The 23,548-nt window shown below is 38.1% G+C and overlaps 1 protein-coding gene across 6 annotated transcripts in view; it reads right to left on the bottom strand.

Moving 5' to 3' along the window:
• ADAM22 (ADAM metallopeptidase domain 22) overlaps positions 1-23,548 on the bottom strand; it is a 130,752-nt gene that overhangs the window by 90,052 nt on the left and 17,152 nt on the right. The window lies entirely within an intron of this gene.

Below are 23,548 nucleotides of genomic sequence, written 5' to 3' on the forward strand. Positions count from 1 at the left end.
CTTAGAAAGTATAGACTTCGATATGCTACTCAAAAGCACTGATGTGCAGTAGAGCATGGGAATTACTCCTTGCAGCTAGGCAGAACTCCAGCCTCACTCTCAGCAAAAATGGTGGAGAAGGAACTACTATTTATATTGTACAGCTATTATCTATACTTATGTATATGTGTATACTTTGTTATTTATACTACATTTATGCTATAATAATATAGCATTATTTATACTATTACACCATCACCTCAGAAAGGTGACAAGAGGTGGAGAACTGCAAATAAACTAAAATTTGAAAAGACAGGAGTAGAAAGCAAACCCCTTCGGTGTCCCAGAGATGACTGCATTCCAATCTCCTCCCAGCTATGCCCTAAAGCCAAAGGAAGCCCCCTAAGCTATCTGATCAGCATTCTCCCTCCCACACAGTCCAAGTATTTAAAGGCTTTTGCTCACAGTATGTCGATATAGTTCTGTCCAATATCGTTAATTTTGTATTCCTGAAATCCTTTCTTTTTCCAGTGTATTTTAAAACACAGAAAGTACTATACAGTGAAAGCTCAGAAAGTTCTATCTTGTTACCATATTTTTCACGCCATAAATGGACCATAAATAGCACAAAAGCTTTACACTTTTATCGGTTTAATCAGGAGTTTCCATTCACTAGAGGTTATTCAACAAATTCCAGACCCTTTTGTCTAATAAGAAAGAGTTTATTAACCTTTTTTTCCAAATAGGTTTTCTCCCCCAAGCAATTCCTTTTTTTAGTCTTCAAAGGCACTTAAATAAGAGAAACCCCCCAAAATAGAATCACATTCATATTTCCTGAATGAGCAACTTGTTGTAATGTATTGGAAAACAATTCAAAATAAGCAATTATTCTTTGCTACTTGGCCACTTCAGCCGCAGCAATTTTTTTAGGATACAAATACGTATTTTACCAGTACTATTGACACGGGTTTATAAAAGGACACGGAAAAAAAATCATGAGTTACTATTCCAGACTTGCAAAATATCATTCCCAAAAGCACAATAACACTCTTGTCCGAAATTCAATTTTTTCAGAGTTATGCAGCAAAGAACCCTACCCTACAACTGAAGAGAAGTCAGTGACTGGGTAACAACAACACACTAAATAGTGAATGAAACACAGAATGCAATATTTCATCCAGGAGAAAAAAAAAAAGTTTGCAGGAAAAGAATACAACCAAAAGAATAATAAGCACAAATGTAAGCTAGTTTGTTAAATGAAAATCTGAGAAAATGTTAAAATGTTGTACATTCTGTTGGTTTATTTAAGTCAAGACTTGAAAAGCTTCTGCAATATTTTTAAAGAATGATTTTGTTTGCATTTCCACCCACTGTTAGTGTCTCAGCCATCAAGACAACAAAGAAACTACTGCCAAAAAAATGTCCAAACTTCATTATTGTTCTTGGTTTTGTCAGAAAAATTGATAAATTAGGTAAGATTCTGGCAAACATACACATTGTTTTTCTAACAGAAAATCATCTTATCTTTACAGCAATTATTTAGTTTTTATAAGAACACAGGTTATCACTGGCAAGCCTACTGTAGAATTTCACTTGCACAGTTCACACAACTCCAAAAAATAACTAGACAGAATTTCAATTGCAATTGTTGAGATTTTTAAACAGTTATGTTATAGATGGAAGATTTCTACCATGACCTGATCAGACATAGCCAGAACTGTGAGGTGGTTTGTACCTTCAAGATCTTCAAGGAATAGAATGCTTTTCATTTAAAAAAAATAAATACATCAAGAGTAGGTTTTATTTTAATCTAAATCAGAATAATAAACTTTTTAATCCATCCGTCATAAGAAAAACCGGTTATGTAACAGCATTTATGTATATCCAGAAAGTGTGTGTAAAAAAAATCGCCCCAGCCCAATGAGACATTGCAGAGCAGCAGCACTGAAGATGCCACAAGCAGAAAGTGTGAGGTGCCACATAGGTCTCTCCTAGGAGAATAAGCAGTCCTGGGGCACAGGCTCAAGCATGGCCATACGACCATGCGTTGCGTTGTCTGCAGTGTTGTTTCATACACCATGTCCTGAGAGAGAAGCTTCCTGAAAATGGACACTGCTGCCAGGAGGCTGCAAGGTTTCCAAGCCTAGGAAGTGAGAACAGAGTGAAGATAGCCTTCCCAAAGAAGCTGTGGATAGTCTTCTCTCTTGGGAACATCCTCACAGATGTAGACTTCTCCAAGTATAAAGGCATCCAGGATCTTCTAGCCTTCATGTACAGTCCCAGAGTCGACACTCTGAGACTAGAGACTGAGGGAAAGGATTTCTCACTGAGGTAAACTTGGAGTTTGGTCTTAAGCATCTTTCTAGGCCTGAAAATTAACAAAATATTACAAATAACATATAACTAGAAGACATGGTTCACCTGAACAATTTTCAGTGCTCCACTTGAAGCCAGGCAACATGGAGAAGCCAAAGTGGAGTGTCAGTTCCGTATACAGGCCATTGGGCAGAGGCCAGAACACTGTTCTGCGCCACTTCACCTGTAGCAACAAGCTTGAAGAGAGAGGAAACAACAGTGCAACTCTCTGAAAGAGTCCAATATGAGAAGAAAAGGGGCAGGCAAAAGGGGAGGAAAAGTAGAGGTTCTGGGAACAGCTGCAGACCAGACCAGCTGGGCATCCTAAAACACAGTCCTCAGCCAAAGCTGGATGAGAGGCACAGCAGGAAGCGCTGTCCTTAGGCCTTCAGTGTGAGGACAGACAACACATATGGGGCTCCCTGTGAGACTGTAAAAGGCAAAACCCATCTACACCAACTGTTTGAAGTTCCCATGCATACACAGGAGTATATATGGGTAAATACGCAGAGCAGATACATATGTGCAATGCTACAAAACCAGAGTACTACATATTTTTCAAGATAAAGTCAAAGAAGTTATCCATTCTTCATAATCTCTTCCCTATTCCCTATTGATACTATCTAAACAAAAAAATAAGTTCTCCAACTCTCCACTGAGATTCATACTGAAACACCTAGAGTTCTCCCCTTGACACTAAACCATGAGCAATATCCTGAAAAACTGCATGTACTACATGCATCACTTTATGCTTAATTTTTCTAAAGTAAACAGGTATCACAAATTTTCACCGCTGTCAGTGATACAAAAAGGGACTACAAATATTATTAAAAGAACTTCCCATGTGGGTATCAGGTTGATGAGTACTTTTACCTCTTACATTAGCTATGGCTAACACACCGGTACACCTTTTATTTCTTTAATATCAAGACATTAATGTCTAAAGAACTGACATTCATCAGTAAGCTTTCTCTTCCAAAGACAATCAACAGTAAAATCTTTATTACAGACTCTTGGAAATGTAAAGAAAGAGATAAAAAAGAACTCTTACAATGAAACAGTTACAATTCGCTAACCATTTCACCCAAAATATCTCACAAAATATTAAAATAACGTATCTGAAAACCAGCACAGAACTATAATTTTTCAGACAACCAGAGTGCAAATTATTTCCAAATGTACTTGGGAAAAAAAACAAAGTGCTATCTTTCCACCCACATGAATGTTTATTACTGTCTATATAGTGGTATAAAAACACTTGACACAAGTGAAAGGGAATAAAATTACGTGATTGCTACTGGATGCCTAAATACTCTACTTCTCCCTCTTTCCCCTTAAGATTATTAGAGTTTACTTTTAAGGAAATAAAGACAAACAGGGATTACTGGAAACAAACCTTCTCCCTTCCCTTCAGTTAGAGGCCTCATTAGCAAAACTAGATCTGGATGACATGAAAAAATGCAGCAGATCCAAATTCCCTGGGTATGCTCTAAATTTCACAGTCCTGCTCCATCTCTAACTTCACTGCTTGAGCCACCACTGGGCTGCAACCCTCCAGCTCAGGCTCAGCGACTCTCCAACACTGCACGTAAGAAGAACCAAAATCAGTTTGCAGTCTCTGCCTGCTGGCTCAGTTCACACACAAGTGCAGGCTCTGTGGCTTACACTGTCCTCATGACCGCAGAGGTTACAAATCTGCGAGCTGCCAGGAAAATTAATCTGCCCAGAGGCTCAGTCCCTGCAACCTCTTTTTTCTTAGAGTAATCAGGGACAGATAAATTGGTCTGGTGGTGACAATGTTCCCAGCCACTGCTTTCCCTTGATCCTTCTCCGTGGATGTGTGCCAGCTACACAGACAAAGCATGGTCAAAAACGGCTGCAAAAGCCATGTGGACCTAACCATCCCTGTTAGCCATCTTTCTTGGGGCAGCTATTTAGTGATTCAGTTCTCATATGTTCACATGGATACACAAACTGTGGTGGCTTGGCTGCCTATGCATGGGATAGCCATGGAGTCCATGGACTCTAGATCAGGTGTTGCTTGGAAAAACAAGATTAGCTGCAGTTGCACAGCTCAGCTGAACCACTCATGCATACTATTCCCAGAGGAAAAGGTTTTTCCTCACACTCCTTCTGACATACAAAGATGCTAAGGTACTTGCACAGCTGGATTGGACTGTGCTATGTCAAAACACATAGCCCACAGAGTGATATACCCCTCCCAGCAGAGTGTTTATTCAGTTGTTTGGATTGGGAAGGTACTTTGTAAATGAAAAATCTCAGTTCAAAGACAGGAGATTTGATCTAAAAAAAGAATTTTGCAAAAGATGTCTGGAAACTGAACAGACAAATGTGCTCTGTTCCTCTCAGAGACCCTCCTGGAAGCAGTCTGGGTAGGATTTTCTGGGGTTTTTTTAAGCTCATTTGTGTGTTTTTTTCCAGTACTATAAGTCTCTATTGTTAACTTATGCATTATTTAAGAGATACTGAGTTTAAAAATAGCTCTAACCCACCAAGGGAAAATGGGAAAAGCAGTGAGCTGAAAGCCACAGCATTTCTCTCACCGATTGTTTCAGCACGCAAGACATCACAGTTTTCTGCCGTTTTCATTTCAATTTAGTAGCTGTCTTTGACATATGCCCACCCATTTTCACCATCAAAGTATCTGAGGATAGCTCATTCCTGAGGGTGCATATTACAAGTCTCTGTGCACCACAGCAAATTACTACCACACTAGGTCCTGGGATATATATATATATATATATATATATATATATATATATGGTTAAAGCCTTTGGGTTTGGAAGTTCTGTGTCCAACCCTCATGTTTTGAGTTCGCATATTAGATGAGCAGTTTACACTCTTTAATATGTTAAAGCTCATGACACCCTTTCAAATTAGAGATTGTCTATTATCCTGCTTCACAGACACCAACTGAGTTACAGTGAGATGAAGTGATTTGCCTAAGACTGTAAGTGAAGCTGTGGTAGATCAAGGGACTGCCCATCCCCAGGGGTGTTTCTAGCTACTGGATCACCTTTGCTCTCCCTTCAATTGCAAACAACCATACAGGATGGGTGGGCTACCAAGGTAGCTCAAACACAGAGGAAGCTCTTGCACATGCTGACTGTACACTGTACGAGCAGCTACCTGGGGCAAGCAGCAAGCCTTCCTCAGGCACCTGAGACAGAAAAGATAAATGGGGTCAGAATATGAACATCCTAGGGCATAAGGAAGGAATTAGAAATATCTGAGGCCAATCTAAAATCAACAGTGATCCTCACTCTTTATAACATATGTAAATTGAAGTCCAGAAGAAGACAGGTCTGGAAGTACTTAACAATCTTCTGTTTATAGAAGTCTCAGCACTGAGCTCCACAACAGGGAAAGAGCAATCATGTAAAAACTATATGCACACCAGAACTAGAGGACTGCTCCACACCGCAAGAGAAACTATCTTAAGCATACATACGTTGATTTTAGTCCAAAACATTTTTCTGGAGTTTTGCCGTGTAGTGATCTTAGACACTACATTAAATGGTGTCCGTGAATGTTTATTTCCAAAGAAAGGAGAAATAATAAAGGGAGGAGGGGGGTGTCATGCGGGCAGGAAGGGTTACCATGTTTAAAATATAGCAGGTTGTTCACATCTCAAAATTCAACATGTGATAGGAGTAATAGTTAGAACCTGTATGGACAATACCCTGTATGACAAAGGTACAATAAAACAAAGCTATCACTGCATAAATTAACCCATGGATAACAACAAAAGTGTTCTAACAGCTTGAAAACATATACAAATAACCCCAAATGAACCCAAGACTGCTGAGGAAGAAACCCACACCATCACCACCAAGCTCCTGACAAAGACCTCAGGACAGTTCAAGAGAGGGTGGTGAGGACTAATGACTTGATGTTTATGCACTGAGAAGAGTCTTAGAGAGTCCTTTCCTTACCCCAGTTTGCAATAATGGAGGCTGTTTCCCTGAAGTAATAGGTGATTTGTTATATTAGTCAGCCCCTTGTTACAGAGGTACCCCCCAAGTTATGGGGGGGCAGCAGGAGTCAGTGCAAGAGCATGCAGTGAAAACACCATGAGACTTCTAAACTTATCAGTGGCTAAGGACAAAACAGAATAGAAAAAACAATGTTTCTGTATAAATATACCTATACTGTCACCTTGAAATCTCCCCTTCTTGAATACAGAAATATGTACTGCAGTATTTTAGCAGAATGGTAGAGGACCAAGATCTGTACAGAGTGCAGAGGCCCCATAGTGCAGCAGATAACATATGGTACCTACCTTCAAATTGATTTTGGGCTGCTGAAGGAAGGTACTGCTGATAAGATCTCTGCAGTGGAGGTGACACACAAAAAATGACATTTAAAGCTACCTAGTTCTAAGAGTTAAGAAAAAACATTATTCTTGTTTATAGCTGCTAGAGACAACAGTACTATTAAACACACTAAGACAACACCATAAAAACTTGTACAAAAATACTCCAGAACTATAACTAAAAACAAATTCATGAATTGCATTTGGTAATTGGTGGAAGAGAGAAGACTTTAAATGGGAAGAAAAAGCAGAGGAGAAAGTCACTGAGAGAAGAGACATGGCTGGAGGAGTAGCTCTGTGAGATAACGCCAGGAAAAGGAATGGTACATTAAAAATAAAATAAAAAGAGCAACCTTAAAAATTAAGAGAACCACATTAAAACTTTCAGCAAAGATTTCAGGCAAGATGAAAACCCCCACTGATTACTCAGATCCCTCTGTCTCCAGCACGAAGACAGTTCAGTCTTTTCAAGTGCAATCTGAAATTAATGTGCTATTGCACATTAGAAGTTGAGTGACACACATTTCCTAGCCCTGACGTCCTTAGCAAAAACAAACATGTGAGAAGAGACAATGCAGTACGTGAGCTAAAACAATCAAGTAAAGTCCCAAACCAAGGAGGAGGAGAAGCACTGTTGAAAAAAAGTCACTCTAAGACTGCAAGAGCAATGTCATGCTGCTCTTGATGTCAAGCCAAGTTAACTGTGATACACTAGAAGAGTTCAAAGGGGCACCTGATAAAGGTGCATCAAGTATTCTTGCATCAAGTATTCTCTCTACAGTTGGAAAATGTCTAATTCCAGAGACCCATCACATTCAATATCATGCAGATAAAGAAAAATTTATCACAAAGACAGTGCACCTGTGTGACACTGAAAGTTAACAGCTATACTATTCCAAGCGTGGCATGTGACTGTTGACAAGTAGAAAACAGTGACTGCATTAACAGCAAACAGCCAGGCTCAGTGTTGATATCAGGAGAGCAATATGTATGTATTTTCTCTCTCTCTAAAAAAAATAAAATAAAATAAAATCATTTTTAATAATGAGAAATTCAATCCATGGGAGCAACACAGGTATAGAAAGGATGCAATGGAAGAAGCAATAGTGGCAACAAGTAAATGCTTGCACCAAGTTACAGTAAGGACAGAAAAAGCAAGCAACCATTTTCTAAACTTTTTGATATTTAGCAATACCAGAGTGAGAAGGAAGATGACAATATCAACACAGCAGCACCAGCTGCCTCCCCTGTAGCACAGATGCATTGATGCTGAAAGAGATCAAAAGCTGTGTGATATTTTGGCAACCAAACCTCCTTGAAGGACAATGGAAGAGTCAATTGAAAATTATAAGATTTTGTTCATTCAGATCTGGACACTGGCTAAAAAACAGTGATGACATTTTCCAAAAGTTTTTAAAACTCTCCTGGTTTCTTACAGGATGTTCAGCTTGAGACTTTGAGTGTGTTGGCATTATTTTAATGCTGTTTTTTCATACCTAAATTTTGTGTAAAAAATTGTTAAAAAATATTTTGCGGTTAAAAAACTCCAATAACCCTGAAGATATTAAATTTGTACTAAGGAAAACTAGCTTTATACAAAGGGGACTGGACAGGACTACTCAATTTTGTATTAAAGAGAGAGGGCTTCTATGGATCCTTATCAGAAAAACAAACTCTGTTCGAAAACACTTGTTAACAGATAATACTCAATCTCTCATTGATGGTTATAGAATGAAAGTACAAACTATGGCATTCATGCACACTAGTCCTAGTATTATACTAAAATAATGTCATTACCAATTTATTATGTAAATTGGTAATATGACCATTTATTTGAAAGTTACTAAACAAGGTCACAGTTTGAATAATAACAATTATTTCAATGCATAGCTGATGTGTCTGTAAGGAAAAGCAAAGCAAGAAAAACTCAGCAATTCATAAACAGTTTAAAGCAAGAAAAACTCAGCAATTCATAAACAGTTTATCTGTTCACATCCTCTAATTTAATGCAACTTTTCTTAGTCACTAAACCAACAAATTCTTACTGCTCTTCAGATTGATGCTGACACCAGTTTAATCACTAAACAGCTACCACAGATAAATGAAGCATTTCTCTGTCTCAGTTCAACATCTACCCAGTATAAACTCTCACACAATAACAGACACCTAAGGAAACAAGACAGCTGGCAGACCTGTTTTAAAAATCCCTACTTAGGTTGATTTGATGGAAAAAAACTTAAATCAGGTTTCTCACATCCCAGGTCAAAGCTCTAACTACTGGGCTTTTGGAAAGCTTTTGATTTGTTATACATGCTCAACAACCATTAAGCCTGAAAGGCAAATTCTGCAGCGAATGACTCTGGACTCTGAGTTGGAGTGGTAAACGTGGTCTAAGTCCTACATTGGGCACTGGGAATTCTCCTTCCCATTAATGGGGAAACTTGTAAAAACATAGAAACATTTCTTACTCCAGCCTCAGTTTACTGACCGCTGCATCCCCAGTTTACCAGCAGGCGGGCAATCCCGCTCTACCCATTTACTGCAGCATACAAATATTATCAGAATCTGTTGGGAAATACCTAACACAGCTTCAGCCTTTTAGTTTCTCCAGGGGGTTTCTCAGTCTATTGATTACTCCCAGCTCTAGCTTACTCTTTAACAGGCATATAAATTCCTTTGTCTCATGGCTCCTTTGTAGTGAACTGGAAGACTTTGGTTGCCATATGGTCTAAGAGAAGGGGAAAGGATTCTTGATTTCTGATATGCTCTTGTGCCAGTTCTGCTGCTGAGAGCTGAGAGTTGCCTCCCCCTCTTCCTGCCTCTTCCCTTAAGTAACAACAGTAATCCACAGCAGAGGTTGTTAGCTACATTTGGAAACCCCAGGGAATATATGACTTGCACAGTTACAATACATGACCGATGTATACAAATACAGCTTAAAAATTATACAAAACACAGTGTCCCAGTAAGCGTATCTATAGCAGTTTCTACACACAGCTGGTGTTTAAGATCATTGTGCTCTGGTTAGAGTGTTAATTGTCCATGCAGACTTACAAAATCCTAAACACTTTAGTTAGGTGGCAGTAGATTTCAAGGTCTGGGATCTCAAAGGTGCTCAGACACCGGCCTCTTATTCCCATACGGTATTTAGCTCCTTCTGTTTGGCTTTCCAAGGTCAACTGAAAGAGACTTGTTAATAATTCTGGTGATTTTGTACTTTGAAAACAGGGAGATGCAAATTCCTAGAACACAGAATGCACCAAAAGGGGTTTTAGGTCCAAGGCAAAGTACTTTTTTTAGGATGTTTGCTTGCAGCTCCTGCTGAAGTCAACTGGAACTATTAATGTTCATCCAAGGGCAAAATTTGACATATAACATTTATTTTATGCTATACACAAATCTGAATAAAGATAATATGAAATGCATAACTGAAAACTAGCTAATAGGTTTGGACAAAGCAAAAAACTGAAAGGCAGCAGTTGGCAGGAGCATGATTTAGTTTGCTGTAGTCCTTGTGCAATTCTACTACCATCCTCTTTTTCTGCTGGGGTGCCACAGCTGACACAAGAGTATTAATACATCTTTTGATGTATTTTTGTTTGAATCACACACAGACTTCTACCTAGAAATATTGAAGTACTAGTGGGCCAACAGTACAGAAAACAACTCATGACTTGGTCATTCCCCAGCCATTCCCCTGAATCCCACACTGTCAATTAGGTAGCACCATGGTGGTCTTCCTTCTCCCAGTGTGAGTAGGAAGGAGCTTATGTTATCAGCAACATGGAGTGTAGAGATTACATCCACAGTGATTTACAGTGACCTGCAAACCATTCTGAAAACAGCTTAAAAGCTGCTTTCCATATAACAAAAATATTGAAAATGTCCATATTTTTTCCCTGTTGAAGGTCAGCTTGAATACTTTTCTTATTCCTGATGGCATAGTAAAGCATCAGCATGTTGCTGCTTTAATTTCTCCATAACAGAAAGAGAAGCAGAGAGAATTAAAAAAAAAAAAAAATAAAATAAAAAAATCAATCATATTGCACTAAACTAATGTACTTAAAGGTAAACCCTTTCTTATGACAGGCTTTGCAAGGACCAAGCAGTAATAGACTTGTTTTTCTCATGTTCATTTTGTGAGAAATAAGAGTTGCTCTCAGGAATTATCTGCATGATTATTAACATGCAAGAACTGAAACTAAAATAAAAGCAGAGTATTTTATTAAAAAAAACCAACAACCTTTAGAATCTATCTGTAAAAGAAATAAAAGTAGTGAAGATCTCACTCCTCTGAAGTGCCAAAGTGCCTCCTGTTCAATCTGTTCATTTGAGGTGGAGAGTGGGATAGAAATGGAAAGCAGGAAATTTGAAAGAATCCTGCTAGGAGGTAGGTGTTCAAGTTCATCTCCCATATGAGAAGCCAAATCGAGAATCTGCATAACCTTCCTGCTCTAATGTCTGCACACTCAGACAATGTCTAGACAATTCTATTGCAGGTAACAGCCTTTCTATGCTGCTACTAGGAACAATGTGTGAATTACTTAAAAGTCTTTAATGCACACCAACCTATGGAGAGGGAGTGCAGAAATACCACTCTGTTTATGTGTGTGTATATATGTACCTGTGGGTGGGTGGGTGTGTGTATACACATAGGTTGATTAAAAACAAAGTACAGAGGAAGTTACTACAGTTAGTAATACAATTCATTGTGCTATTTATGAAGAACTGTCAAATAATATATATTTCTTTGGACTTTCTGACAGCCTCTACCCATTTCAACTAAACTATGCAGTTAGCTAATAGTGAAACTGTTCTGATCTAATCCATTGGTATTACACCAGGCAGCAACACGAAGGCTATCACAATTCAAAGATAAATACATATTAATACACTATCTAAATTTTGCTCTGTTTTTCTTTGATTGAAGATAATTTTCTGTATAAGGTCAAAAAAGTCAATAGAAGCAGCAAGTGCTCTGTATCCCTGAAATTTAAGTTAGACTGCAGCTTAAGGGGACATACAGTGATGTTTTCTCCCTTGTTTGTACTTACATGAAAACCTTGTTTAAGTGGATGTTTATATGAGATTTGAAGGAAGGAAGAAAAGAAAAGAAAAAAGAAACAGTTAATGACAAACTCTTATCACTATATTTCAACAGAGTCCATCCAGGAATAAGACCCTGAGTAAGTTTACAAAGAAAACAATTTACATTTAAAAAGTTAACAGGTCACTTAGGAGGAAATGCATCAATATGTCAGTGAAATCTGGATTTAAAGGGCAGAAATGGCATCAGTCAGCAAACCTATATGCTTGGGCCTAAAGTGTTGCATTTCTGCTGTCCAGACAAAGCAGGACTGGAATTAAGGTGAACTCAAACGAGCTTCACAGTCCAAAACCCCTAAAGTCACGTACAAGAACCAGTCATCAAGGGAAAGGCAGAAATTCAGTATCAGCTCCTAGTCTTTCAGATTCCCAGCTGCAAAATTATCTCAATCTTACTACCAAAAATGGAAAGCAAATATATTCAATAAGAAGTGATGAATTGCCACTTTTGAATTTCCACAGTCTATCTTAGAGACAGGAAAAGGGAAGAACAAAACATGAGTAGAGCGTAGCTGCCTAATTCAAGAGGCAACACATTACATATTTGCAGGCCATTGGAACATTATTATATCTATTTCTATTGTAAAATTTCTAGCACACCAGAAATCCATTAGCAATTGTGTTCTGGCAAACCACCAAAGAAAAATACATCCTCTTATACCAAAAAAGAAATGAAGATCACAGAATGATTATGGATAAGTAGAGGCTAAAGATCAGCAAGCTCACCCAGAAAATACATTGTAATGTAAGATTTAACAATTCTTCCAAAAAGAGAAAGACAAAAGAAACCCTCTAACTTTGCACCAAAGCAAAGGCTGTGCACATAAAGATTAAAAGCTCCAGCCATCGTTTTTCATTAACACTGGTAATGTATTTATATTAATCTCTTTAGCTAGACTTGGCAGTTTTGTTACAGTATCATATTCAGCTCGATCTTGGTGCTTCTTTGCAGTTTCACAATTCGTGATTTCCACTTACTGATGAGCAGCTTTCCAGAGAGAAGTACATTAAACCAAATTTATTCCTTGGCTAACTTTTAGGAAGTTTTCTCTGTAATCAAACTGGACACCTGACATAGGCAGAAATGCATTAATAATCTGACACCTTGGGATTGATTACTGTCTCTTCAGTCATCGGGAGAATTCCCCTGCTTTTATAATTAAGCAAAAATGGAGGTGACGCTAAACATATGGCAACAAAACAAAAAGCTTTCCATCCCTTCCTTTAGGAAGTGGAGATACATCAGAATTTCCTTACTTATTTGCTCTGAAATCATGCATAACTCTATTATAGAAATATTACATCAAGCTCATTTTTTTCCTTTTCCCTCATCATAACTTCATTGACCACTATCTAAATTTGACAGACCAAATGGAAAGTATGATTCATTATAAGAGCAATAATGAGCAGAGAGACAATTGTAATTTTACTGTCGCCACCAAGACTGTCTCTGTGAAAGGAAGGTTGAATGGGTGTCACTTGGATTACCACACTTACAGTCAGAAAAGGTATGGTTTTGTTCTAACTGAACAGCTTTGCAGAGGGAAAATCTTTAAGATGCATTTAGTTATCTCTACCATGATTTAGTCTCAGAACTCTCACTATGGTATATTTGATAACACTCAACTAAGGGCCTAAAATCTGTCACACTCTCTGGACATGAATGTTTTCATTTTGTTCTTCTGAAGCAAATCTCACATCTTTGATATTCAGGCCAACCTCAGTAGGTCATCAGGAGGGGTTTTACTTTAGGAGATGAGTACATCCCGTACATTTGTAACTCTTCCTGCATGTTTATACTCTCCCCAATAGACTCTTCAGCAAGAACACAGAGATCTGATAAGAGGTAAGCAAACAACAGTTGATAAAAACAAATTCAACTATTAAAAAGCTAGTTTTAAGTGGTTTTATTTCTTTAGAGAAAGAAGGGGAGAACATCAAGAGAAAAAAATGTATTTTTTCTCAAATGACCTTTTACATCTCAAAAAAGGGCAGAAGCCCAATTTAGATGAAATATCTCTTTGTAGGTCATCTTTAATAAAAGTACAAGATGATTCTTCTCCTTCATCTCACTGTATATCACAGTAGATGACAGCATTTTATTTCCTTTGGGATAGTGGAAATAAAGTAAATGGAATAGAACAAGGACACATGATAAATACTCTTTTAACATTGTTTTGTCTTTTTTTTTAAAAAAAAAAAAAAAAAAAAGAAATAGAACTGTTATCATACAACCAGTACTTCAGTCAATCGATAAAGGGATCTTTTTTTGGCTTACGTGAATTTATTTGTATTTTATGGTTATTATACAAGCAGATTCCATAATCCTTTATTAAAACACTTGAGAAGAAACAGAAAAGCTAAAAAAGGAGTTCTTTTCAATAATATACCAGAAAACAACCACATGCCTCAGTATTTCTGTTAGGATTATCAGACAACACATTTGATTAAACAACTTCTTAATATGTTGGTGCAAAGTAAATTGTTCCATATTTTCTTAAAAAACAGATTTTAATGCCATACTTGATTAGGTGTACAAGTAAGGTATATGTCACTGCCTCATCCATCTACTACTATTTTGTAATACAGCTTGGACAATAAAGACCTAAAACTAAATAGGAAGCAATTAGGTATTTGAAGAATTTTAGAAACATAGTGCATTCTGTTCAAATCAGATTATTTAGAAGAAAAATTTATCATATAATTGAAAAAACCAAGGAAATAGATGGACCATTACAGAAGAATCACAACAACAATAGGTCACAAACTGTAAAGTCCGAAGGCCTGGTAAGTATCAAAAGATTCCAGCAGTTTGAATTGAGGGAGGATCAGGTTATAGTCAAGCCAACTCTCATCTACAGTACAGAAACAGAGTATCTTTCAATTATACACAAAAAATGAGAGCTTTGCCAGTAGGAAAGTTGTCTATCACAAGCCAGTCTACAATTCTAAAGCATCCTCCAGGGTGAAAACCCTCTGATAAAAGGCCACGACCCTGACTCAGCCCAGGGTGCTGTGGAGAGCAGTGGTACCAGCAGGACAGGGCACAAACCCCTGCCTTCCCTGGCCACAGCACCCCTGACAACAGGGAAACGGCAATGAGCTGGATCAGTATTTCTTACCAGATTTGCATTTGATAATTGGTGCTTTGGAATTTGAAAACCTGATTTTTGTGCGTGTTTTGGAAGAGGAAAGAAATTTCCCCATATGGAGGGGTTATTACACTGGGTAATAACCTGCTGCTTCTCATGCTAAGACAGCCAGGAAGAGAATCAGAGTAACATGTATGAAGTCTTTCAAACCAGAGTGCAGAATTTGATTTGCTTGTGGTTTACTTCAAGAAAACTCTTTCTGCACCAAGACAACACAATTGTCTGTAAACACAGTTTTACCCACTAGCAGGTCCCAACCAAATGAAAACAATTACATTAAAGACCACACTATACAGAAAGTCTGTCAAAAGAAGCCTGTTTCCAGCCACTGAGTGAGAAAACATGAGCACACCCATCTTGAATCTCACTAACAAAATGCATTAAAAAATGCCACATAAATTTCACATAACCACAGAAACAAATAGCTACAGACTTCAAACGTACACCTTATGTCTGCAATAGATGCTGCAAAGTCAGCAAACAAGCCCAATGCTTTGATACAACAGAGTTCCTGTGCACAAGTTGAGCACTGTTATTTGCTGGCTAAGATGTTCCATATGTTAACAACATATTGTTTTAATAAAGCCTATTGATTCAGTTTCTGGACTAAAAACACATTTCTCAGGAAGAACCACTATCCTGAGTAAAAAAGGGCTGAACAACCTATTCCTTGTGTAATGATCTTACAGAATTAAAGACCATGAGTTTGCAGGCTGATGGTTTTCCAGTCATTCATTAGGTCCTCTGATTCTACACCAGAAAGCCTAGTAGTTTTTATTGCTTTCATTCTTCATATCTTCCTTCCTAGCTCCATGCATCACTTGACTCATTGTCTAGAAAAGGAAATTTCTATTCATTTTACTGCTTGGCTGAGGAAAGTATTTGAGCCCCAAGCTAAGAGGCCTGTAGCACTTCCTCTGTTTCTCTAAGTGTTATTTTTACAGAAGGTTATGATGCCAAAGGAGTTCTCAAGGAGAAAGTAAAAAACAGGGCAGAGTGGCTGGACAACACCAGGAGAGACATATGAAGGGAACTGTATCAGCAGGAAGGCTGCTGACTCAGGGAAGAGATGCCCTATAAATGACAGTACAGAAAACCCCTCCTATCCACAGTCCAAATTAATGTGCTTTCCTGTTTACTACCCTCTCCCTGTGTCTTACTCCAAGTAGTATTATACGTAACAATTCATAGGGCCATAGTAGTGTTGTAGCAACAGTGGTCTGAGAATCTAAGTGACAGAAAGCAAGAAAGAAAAAATAATCACTTCTGTTAGACCAACTTGTATGGCTGTTGCTTGCTTTTGTAAACACAAACCCTATTCTAGCTGTTAAACCATAACCAAATAAAGAAATGATTGGAAAAGTCAAGGGTTTGTTTTACATTATTTGCAGATGTGGCAGTAATCTATACATAAACCAAAACTCTGGTGCCTAAACTGACGTTAGCATATCAGAATATAATTTCATTACAACAGTAAATCCAGAAATTACACTTTGACTGATGAGAGCCACTTTTTAAAGGTTAAATCAAAAGTACAATTTCTCTTTTAAAATCTCTCATAATGGCTTATATGACTGTTAAAGTTACTGTCACTTGGAGATACCTGACATTTAGAAGATAAATTCATAGGTGCTGAAACGTTATTTGATTCTTCCTCTAGTTAAGCCATTTTACTTAAAAGTTGATGTTAAATATAGATCACGATTGATCTGCACACGATACAGAGATGAAGTATGTCTGTATATGTGTATGTGAAGTATATTTCTCCTAAGTGACCTGGTAATCTAAGGTATATCATCAAAAAAGGAAAACATCATACTAAAAGAATGATAATATCTCTCTGGAATAATTAATCATTTTCTTCCTACACACATACCCTCAAAAATATACAGTAATACATTCTCTATAACTACTTTTGTGTCCAAAAAATCAGACCATGAAAAGGCAATTTACTCAGAATATATATCCCATATATTTTAATTACTCTACTCTAAAACAACAAACGCTGCTTCCAGTGAACCACAGTAAAATATTCTTTATCACATTCATTGAGAGAAAAAAAAAAAGGACTGACCTTTTCAGAAACTTTTTTTAATGGGCCAGGAAGGTATCTTATGAGTGAATTCAATGCAGTTACACAATCAGAAATAACAGATAAATTAAACAAACTATCTTTTTCATTCTCACTTTAACCGGGATGCCAATTAACCCTCACAGGAATTTTACAGAAATCACTTAAACTTTTCATATCCAAATGAAATCAATAAACCTGTGTTGATTTCAACAGCCTTTACCAGTAGCTGGTACTAAATCAACAAATCTAACAAAAATAATAGAGAAATAATCGTAACAGAAATTTGTTAATCTAAAACTAAATTATAATATAAAAAATAAAATGCAATTGAGTTATCAAAAGCAATTTACCCTTTCAAGAGAAGTTTTAAGCATAACAGAACAGTGTATAAAAAAAATGAAGGAAGGTAATAAACTTACCAAAAATCAACACAGGTTTATAGAAAATTTTTCTTATCAAAGTAATCTGGTATTTTTCTTACATGGGATTACAAATTCCATAGTAATAGTGATTATATAATAAGATCAAAGAACATAGTTCATATTTTCTAAACAAGAAACTCTAAGCTTGGAAGAAAGAATTTATTTTTTTTTTTAAATTTAAATCCTGAGCAAATCCTGGGAACTATGTAAACAAGGATATCAATTAGCAATGTGAAACCTCTGCTACCTTTATACATGACACTGTCAAAATGCAGTAGTGAATGTACAATTCAGCAAGAATACTGATATTGGGGAGGTCATCGAAGAGGAACAGAAATTATTACAGGCCTTAAAAGATGCCATTTTATCAAGGATCCAGGAGATCGACCTTTTGAATATAACAAAAAGAAGGCTGATATGCTGTATATACCAAGGTGGGAAGAAAACTCAATGCTGCAGAGCTTTTTCAAACTGAAACTATGGTTCAAACGTTTAGCAATTAGGGTAATTAGCTATTCAAACAATTTATATTTTGACAAATTCTTAATTCTCATACTTCTTCATCACAAAAATGAAAAAAAAAGAAATCCCCAACAAACCACAAAAGGCAGGAACCCTTAACGATGATGCTACACAGCTCTAACTGCATAATCCAAGGCATTCTCCCCAGTCTCAGGATATTTAGTGATACACTAGTAAAACCTTAAATTTTTGCCTTACCTTCCTTTGTCTTTGAGCCCAATCAGAACTAGTTGTCAGAAATCTCTGCAGAATTAGCATTTCTCATTAAGCGTAAAAAACTGTAAGTCATTCAAAAACAGTTTGTACAATACACATGTTAGCAACAAATGGAATAATTGCCTCCCAAAGAACAAAATCAACCTCTGAAATTAAGCAACAATATAAATGAGAAAGTGTTTCCCAAGACTTGTTTGCAGTTATGACCAAATTAGTTTTTCCATCACAGACTGGGATAGGGATAGAATGACTTTGCAAAACAGGGCTGTGAAAGAACAATCCTGTTGGGTCAGCTGGGGTTCTGATCACAGAGCACATGATAAACACTACTCAACAAATGATTGAAAGAAAGTGCAGAATACGATTCAGGATCTCAGTCAGAAGACCTGAAACCAGTCTACGTTGCACTACATGTAAATTGATAATAAATATTACAATTAACTTTTCAGAGCACTCTCATATGGTAAAAAAGGCCATTATTTTAAGTAAGAATCAATTACTAAAATGTGATTGTACCCAAGTGGGGCTTCTCAACTGGCATGCACACAGAGTGAACAAGAAAAGCGAACAGAGCTTGAATTCCCTTGATTCCAATAAATTCCACCCACCAGTGGGAAAAATTGGGACTGTGTGCAGCCAAGATATTCATTAAAGTAACTAAGAAAGGACTGAGTTGGACTTTAGGGAGATGCAAAACAGATCAAAGGAAGTGCTGCTCCTCCTCAAGTCTGATCTGACCATCACTGAGCACACGCAGTTACCCAAACAGTTACCAGGCACCACCACAAAAGTACCAGAGATCGTAAAGCACAGAGTACTTTTAGAGCAGGAAAGGCAGACGAGTCCCCTCACATCCAGCAGCACAACCCAGCAGGTCATCCCACATCAGACCACGTGGAATCCCTCAGCAGCACGCCCATCCCATGGGCAGGAGGAGCGCAAGACTCACAGGGACAGCACAGGAGAAAGACTCACCAAAAACTACAATAGTCACAAAACAGTGTAACTGCATTTTTTAAACCACCATTAATCCTTTTGAATTCCACGCAGCCAAATGTTTACAATTTAGAGCAAATTTAGGAATATGTTTTTCATTTACAGCTTACATGACACATTGATATTAGTGTTGGAGACCATTTGCCAAGAGAAATTACAGGCAAGGTTTCAGCAGTTTGCCTCATGAAAATGCTGGCACTTGTCTGTCAGGCTGCCTTTTATTCTGCTTCTGTTTTCAGGGTTTTTAGATGAAATTTACAATCTGATTCTGTAAGGTTTGCAAAACTAGTTAGAAGACATTCCTAATAAACATTCCCCACAAAACATGAGGAATGTCTGTATGTCTCTCAGCAGAAGTTGCAAAAAGCATTCAGTGGTGAGACAAAATAATTCAACTGCTGGAGTTCCAGGAACCTTCCAGTACTACTAACCAGAAATAATTTAAATTAAGATTGATACACACAAAAGATCTATCAATATTTTCTGAGTAAGCTTTTTTTGTTTTGCCTATCTTTTGGTAAACTAAGAGAAAAGGGTGTTTATTTTCCACATAGAGAACAGAATGACTGCAGAGATTTTAAAATTTGCCTGATGTTTAGTTTTTCAGTCTCCTGAATGTAGCTGATCACCACAGCCATTAATTTACACACAGTGTTGGTACTCCTTTGGGACACAGCCAGCTGTTCAATGGGAAGAGAAGACGTGTGAGTTTCCTAAAGTGGCAGTTTCTGACCACATCTTGCCCAGCCTACTACTTCTTTATAGATTACTTTCCACTAAAACATGGACCAGAGGAATTAAATTTGTGTTACAAGAAGAGAAAGCAGGTTTTGATTATGCTCCATACTAGTGACTGAGCACCACCAGGAAGGACAGAGCAGTTCTGAAGCACTGAATATAAACTTGAAATCCTTATTTATGCTTGTGACCCTTCAGAGCACTTCCTCATCACCACAAACCTGAGGATCCCAGGCTATCAATGTGTCAACTCTCAGGGAGGGCTTTTTTTGTTACAACATGAGAAGTCAGAGTACATGCAGGTGAGCCAGATGCTTCAGCTTTCTGAAGGCCAAGCATCTCCTCACCAGGGCACCTGGTGTCTACACTGCACCTCAGAAGTGACCACATTTCAAACTCATACTTAAGAAACACTCTCTGCTTGTCTCCATGATGGGAGACATCACAGCCCTTATATGAAGATTGATGCTGCATCTTTCTTACCTATGATGGCTATCACAAAGCGAACCTGGGGTGATCACCCAGAGCCCATCCACTCTCCAGACAAGTACAGATAAGAGTGTAATTTAAGAAGAAATACATTTAAGAAGAAATACTCTGCATGAAGAAAGAAACAGCCATTTGCTGAGCCATGGATGACATGACAGTACTAAAAATTTCAAGGGGAAGGAATTAAAAAAAAAAAAAAAAATGAGGAAGCACACTTCATTGCTTTGCGACTCCTGCACAGGTCTGGGTCAATGGCCAGCACTGGATACATGTGGGAGCGGGAAGGCTGCGAGCAGCACCTGTCTGCACTGCTCAGCCAGCCGGCCCTGGTTCTGCTGGTGCTGGAGGCAGCACTAACAAGGAATAGCCAGAGAAAACAGCTCCATTAGATGCAGCCCTGAACGCATAAGGATATCGAGGCAACGGATTCATAAACACACCGACGCAACTAATGCATCCCTAACCTCTGCCTAAGGAATTGAACCCTTTAAAAATACAGCTGATTCGATCTGAAAGCTTCTTTGTAAACACTTCAGACAGTCGAACAGGCAAGAAAAGCTAAAAAGAAACACTGTATCTTAAAAAAAGCTCATTGTAGAGACACTATAGCAACTCTGGGGAAAAAAGGAAGAAAGAACGAATGGTGACTTATGAGGAGAAAATACCACCATCATTGCAAAAAAAAAAAAAGGAAACTACACTATAATTATAACAGCTTATTATTATTTTTTATTATCATTCTACATTATGCTTCAGTGTATTTGACATCCGCATTTAATGTGAACAAATGCACATTCACAACTGGTTGAGTCCAAAGTGAGCAAGAGAAAGCACGCAGATTTCAGTGTTAAATTAAAACTGCCACACTTTAATGCCAGTTGGAAATTTTTTTGTTTCCTTCCTCTCACTTGCATCCAGAACTTGCAGAACACTCCTGTCCCAGGCCTCAGTTTTCTTGATGTCTGGAATGTCAGTGTAAGCTCTGCTTCTTTTTATTTCCCTGTCCACCTCGTTTCCCAGCTTGTTTCACTGCAGAAATCAGCCTTTGGTTGCAGGCCACTCTTGTAAGAGATGGTAGAGGAAGGGACTAGGAAAGGAAAGTTGCTTCAACTAACACCCAGATTCAAGGGAATCATACAATATCCTGAGTTGGAAGGTACTCATTGGGATCATTGAGTTCAACTCCTGGCCCTAGAGGACAACACAGGACACCCGTAGAGTGACACCATGTCCCTGAGAGCATTGTTCAAACGCATCTTGAACTCTGTCAGGCTTGGTGCTGAGACCGCTTCCCCGGAGAGCCTGTTCCAGTGCCCAAACACCCTCTGGGTGAAAAATCCAACCTAAACCTCCCCTAACTCAGCTTCATGCCATTTCCTCAACTCCTGTCACAGGTCACCACAGATTAGAGATCAGTGCCTGCCCCTCCACTTCCCCTCACGAGGAAGGTGTAGACTGAAATGAGGTTTCCCTCAGTCTCCTCTTCTCCAGGCTCAACAGACCAAGTGACCTCAGTCACTCCTCGGAAGGCTTCTCTTCCAGATCCTTCACCTTCCTTGTGGCTCTCCTTTGGACACTCTGTAATAGCTTAATGTCTTTTTTATATTGTGTACACAATATTCAAGGTGAGGCCACACCAGTGCAGAGTAGGGCAGGACTTGCTTTGACTGGCTAGCAATGCTGTGCTTAATAGTAGCATGTCCTTTGGTGAAGTGAAGAGATAAAACAGAGGGTATCAGGCAATGGGGGAAGAGAGACAAGTAGGAGATCCTGAACATTTCTGCCAGCCTGAACTGTCAGTGTACAGAAGGTTGCCAAGGAAAAGGTTGCAAGTAAAACAAGAATTTTGTGTGGTACCTGTGGTGATGGAAAAGTGGACAACTATTCCTGATGTAAAGATAAGAGAAAGAAATGTGTGACGCTAGAAAACTGAGTAAGAACAGAGATGGAAAATACACAAACACAACAGAATTGAAAATACAAAAGGGTACACAACAGGGGGATAAAGGAGATAGCACAGGCAAATGCAGCAAAGGAAACAGAGAACCTGTCAGATAAGAAGATGGATTTGAAGAGAATAGAGAAAATAATGCCCACACGGAAAGCCACAAAAAAAAGAAAAACTATTTGAGGACAATCATTAGGAGGTGGGCATATTTTAGTTTCTGGCTTTTTTTAAGCTCTTTGTTTGCTACTCTCATTTTAATTTTGAACTTTATTTCCTCCATAAATTGGGGAACCACATGGAGGAATAAACATTTTCACTGTGACTGACCACCACTGATATTATAACTGCAGATGATGCTCAGATATATTCATACGTACAAGTCATATACACTAACCTTTAAACAACATGGAAACTGCAAGAAAGAAAATGGACAAAAGCAGGGAGAGTCTCTCCTTTCTGATAATCTATGTATTTCAAATTATTTCTCCCCACTCTGTCCCCCATACCTCCCTTACCATTTTTCAAATGCATACTACACATAAGAGCTCATTTTACCACAGGGGCCTGCTTCAGCATGCTTTAGATATTAGCAGAGGTTCAGTTATAAATACTAAGCTGATGTTTTTTCCAGAGAATAACCAAAATCTTGAACCTTGCTGCTTACAAGAATTCAACAACTCTTCAACTATTAAGTTAGTGTGGTCTAAATTTGCAAACCACTTCTCAAAAAAAAATTAGTTGTTTTTTTCTCAGGTCTCTTAAAATATACACACAGAATATACTATGGAGAGTAAGAACTGCAAAAGAAGAAAAATTGTATACAACCTCCTGAATGAAATAGATTTTTTTCACAGGAATGATAATAAAAAATACATTTTAAATGCTGGTCTGGTTTACACTTGGTTATTAAAATGCTCACAGCCACCAGTTTTCAGCAAATCCATCTCTTATTATCCAGGGAGGCTCTGCATGAGAAATTTGCTTTTATGGTAAACTGAAAGAAGGCAAGGTCACACCTGGAGTTCTGTGTCCAGTTCTGGGCTCCTCGGTACAAGAGAAATATGGAACTCCTGAAGCAAGTCCAACACAGGACAACAAAGATTATTAAGGGACAGCAGCATCTCTCTTATGAGGAAAGGCTGAGGGAGTTGGACCTATTCAGTCTTGAGCAGAGATGCCTGAGACAGGACCTCACCAATGTCTATAAGTATCTGA

This window comes from Chiroxiphia lanceolata, chromosome 1 (genome assembly GCF_009829145.1).
Source record: "Chiroxiphia lanceolata isolate bChiLan1 chromosome 1, bChiLan1.pri, whole genome shotgun sequence".
Lineage (NCBI taxonomy): Eukaryota > Metazoa > Chordata > Aves > Passeriformes > Pipridae > Chiroxiphia > Chiroxiphia lanceolata.